A 4,114-nucleotide genomic window follows, 5' to 3' on the forward strand; every position below is an offset into this window, starting at 1 on the left:
TTGAACACTATGGAATAGTGGGAGCATATGTCAAATGCATCATTGGGAATTGGTGTATTCGAACATGACTCGCATCAATCCAATCACATGGGTTTTACTCTTTGACAGTCAATGATTGGGATTGTTGGTTATGATCATATGAGTGGACCTTAGACCTGAGGTATCATGATCACAATGTACTTGTGACGTCTAGTCTGTTACTAGAGTTGTTAGGCTGACCTTGAAGTGCAACTATGTCAGCAGGTAGCAGTTGTGAGTGATCACCAAGAAGGAATTTGTTCTCTCGGAAGTAAATGAGTCAGTATCCTATGTGACTATAAGTATGTGAGATTAGAAGACCTTGGCCAAGGCAGTTAAACTAATCATGTGGGACACTAATGGTAGTTTAGTAATCTCACCCCACTATAGTTATTTGCATGTGATATAGTTCAGTACGTTTGACAATTACCATGGCTCTCACTTGGTGGGGATACAAGAACGAAAGGTTTATACACATATGGTAATCATAATCGGAAAGGTTTGTAATGATCTACTTATTCGTGTTCAATTGGGCTACAACATGGGGCCACGGGGCTGGCTAGGTGTCACCCACGTCCTTTGGTATCCTCCCATTACCAATCAGAATGAACCTAGGGAGTCATGCTTAAAGGGATAAAGAATCAATCTCGTTTTGAGTACATGGGTACAATTGTTAATTTACAATTTTACTTCATGAGATGAGTGAAATTGTAAATTGGTCTAGGGCTTTTGTCTTAAGTTTAAATTTTGATTTAAATTCAATGGATTCGAATGGATAATCAAAATTATGAGGACTCAAAGATCAAAGTGGTTTTAGTTAGATTAGGACTCATATTTCTAATAGAACTTCTATGGTAATGTTTATCATATTATGAAGGTTCATATTTTGAATAGGACTTCATAATTGAATGATGTTAATCATATTATGAAGGTTCATATTTTGAATAGAACTCATAATTGAATAATGTTTATCATGTTTAATGAAGTTTCTATAAATATGACTCCTCTCCAACTATAGACTTATCTCAATTAATTCTCTAGTGAGAAAGTCCCCTAGCTCTCTCTTCCTCTCTAACCCTAGCTGCTATTTGGAGAAGAAGAGGAGATTGTCTCTTAATTCCAACATGTGATCTAGAGGCGTGGAACTTTCGTTCGGCACTAGGAGATCTACGATAATCCAAGAGATAATCTCGGCGAACCAAAAGAAAGAAAATCATTAAGAGTTAATTTTCAAGGCCTTTTAATTAAATTACGATGCTCATTAAAACAATTAGAATATATATCGCAAATATATTATTGCTTCCACATGCCCTTTTAATATTATTTGATTTTTGCGATATTACCCAATAGGAAGAACTAAGTAGACTACGGTTGAGTGTCGATAGCAAGAGGTTAATGCCCCGAGATGATCCCTAAGTATCTATGATACTAACTTGAGTCTAATGCCTAGCAGGGTACATTCTAAGATACTTGTGGGTACTAAAGAGAAATGTTGCATCTATGGCTATCAAATACGCCAAATTCTGCAAGTATAACTATTTGCTTCATACACTCCAAGTTTAGCAACTGCACTAGGTAATCACAACTATGATAATCCACACATGCCAATTTTTATACAAGCATTTATGTAAATCAAGAATGCTAAGTTATGCAAACACATGAATAAACACAAGAAAATAATAGAACTCCATAGGCATTAAAAATCAAGTGGTCAAAGTATCAAAAACAACATAGTTCACAATTCCGGGGCACTGTGGAATGGTTAGCCCCTCATGAATTCATACAAATGAGAGAGAATAACAAGCATAAGGAAGGGAGACATCAAGACATCCCCCTCTTTTCAAAATATCATCAAATGTACTTCAAAAGCTCCATGTAATGGAAAACTCCACTCCTCTGGCGTCTCTAACTCACCCTTGGCCTCCTTCACTCTAGTGGTGGCGGTTGATCATCATTCCTTCGAAGATTCCTCCACTGGAGAAAAAAATTCCAAACAAGAGATGTTGAGAACCCCTAAGTCTGGGCATTAAGAGGGTCTTTTCAAGCTCAACATGGTCTAACCATGATTGTGCTTAGACCATGCACTTCTTGAAGCTTTTGAGTGAAAAGGGTAAGTGCCATCCCAAGGGAATCATGGGGAAAGTATGATCGTGCTCCGCCCGTGATTAGCTTGAGCATGCCCATGAAAGGAACACATGAACCGTGTTTACCCTGAAAGAATAGGACCATTTTTTCCTGAAGTAACCACAGGGAGAAAGCACCCCTGTACTTTGCCCGTGCTCTCGCTGACAATCAATGAAATCCCAAATAGAGGAAACCATTGGGGGGATGGCACACCTTTGCTCTACCCGTGCTCGCTTTGGATACTTAGAAGAATTGTCTTCATTAGCTGGTTTTGTCCCTGATTTCACTCTATGTGTGTTATGAGCACTAAAAACCTACAACAGAGACAAACATACCTAGAATAGCATCATTTGTAGATAAAGTGCACTAAAATACAAGCAAAGGAGTGCATTGGAGATATGTAAAATATGATATAAAATGCACTCATCAAGGCTATTTATTACGTGATCGATCATCGACTTATTTATTTTTAAAACCATGTTTTATTGAGTTATTTAAAGCAATGGATGATTTTGGAACTATAATTGGTTTTAAATTGTTTATGTTTTAAAATGGTTATTGATTGCGTACATTACTTATGCAAACTTGAATTCTTGTTTCATACTTGTTACTTATACATTGTTGGTTATGGTTGCACTTTTGAAACATTTAACATGTTAGAATTATTAAACCTTGTGTTATGAAAATTTTTGTGTAATCAATAGCATAGTCAATACATTCGTCAAAGGGATTAGTCTGTGACATTGCCCTTCCCATTGCTATCTCTGTAACCTAAAACCTTGTCTCTTTCTCCTTTCTCCTTTTCTTCTTTTTTAGTAGTTTTAATTAGTGTAATTCCAAACTTTTGAATCAGTTAGATATTAGGAAATGAACAAGTATTGAGAGCTTTTACCAGTCCTTGTGGATTCTACTACCTAACCCATTCGGGTACACTTGACTACTTGTATGACCCATGCACTTATAGTTACGCAAGAGCATATCAAGTTTTTAGCACCGTTGTCGGGGATTGGAGACTCTTGAGAAAGTTTTACTTTCTAGTAATTTAGCCATTTTTCTTAATTTCAGTTTATCGTGCATTTTTTTATTTTTCTTTTGTTTTTGATTTGTTGTTTACTAAATTATCCTACAGGTGTTCTTGCATGACCAGAGGAAGTTCCTCTTCTCCACTTGCAAGTCCTTATCTGGAGTTAGAAAGAACATTGCATAGAAAGTTAAGACAAGTAAATCTTAGAGAAATAAGTTCCGTAGAAATTAGTATTAAGATAGATTAGAATAAACCAATGGCTAGGAATCAACAGAGAAATATTGCAGATTATGCTAGGCCAAAATTGGAGGAGCCGGGTCTAGCATTGTTTATCTTCCTATAACGGTGAATAAATTTAAGCTGAAACCTAATTTCATACAGATGATGAAGTAGATATGCTTGTTTAATAGATTTCAGGATGAGCACCCGTATGAACATTTGAAGAACTTCATGGAGATTTGTGACACATTTAAAGCAAAAAATCTGTTTGAGGATGTAGTTCGGCTTCAACTCTTTCCATTCTAAGTGTGAGGAAGGGCCAAGAAATATCTAAGTTCCTTGTCACAGGTGTCGATCACTATGTGGGTACAGTTGGCTGAAAAAGTTCTTACTTGATATTTTCCTCCAGCAAAGATTATTATGCTCATAAATGATATATCTTATTTCCAATTGATGGAGTCTGTAACTTTGTACGAGGTATGGGAAAGGTATAAGGAATTGTTGAGGAAGTGTCCTTAACATGGGATAGTGGAGCGGAAGTATATTCATATTTTTTACAATGGTTTGAACTTGGCTACCAAGCAGATGTTGGATGCAACAGCCGGGGGTTCTCTTTCCAGTAAACAACCAAATGAAACAACAGGGGCAAGGATCACAAGTGTAGTTTAGACTATCACAACCTTGACTTTCACCACCTTGACAACTAGTCCAAGAAGTAAAAGGGCAGAC

The 4,114-nt window shown here is 36.7% G+C and overlaps 1 non-coding gene across 1 annotated transcript; it reads right to left on the reverse strand.

Annotated features, from left to right (window-relative positions):
* Positions 1 to 3,805: 3,805 nt before the first annotated feature.
* Positions 3,806 to 3,912, reverse strand: LOC120250854. Its single transcript, XR_005533187.1, has one exon. It is a non-coding gene; the product is annotated as a small nucleolar RNA R71 (small nucleolar RNA).
* Between the last annotated feature and the right edge of the window lie 202 nt (positions 3,913 to 4,114).

Source organism: Dioscorea cayenensis, chromosome 19 (genome assembly GCF_009730915.1).
Source record: "Dioscorea cayenensis subsp. rotundata cultivar TDr96_F1 chromosome 19, TDr96_F1_v2_PseudoChromosome.rev07_lg8_w22 25.fasta, whole genome shotgun sequence".
Taxonomy (NCBI): Eukaryota; Viridiplantae; Streptophyta; class Magnoliopsida; order Dioscoreales; family Dioscoreaceae; genus Dioscorea; species Dioscorea cayenensis.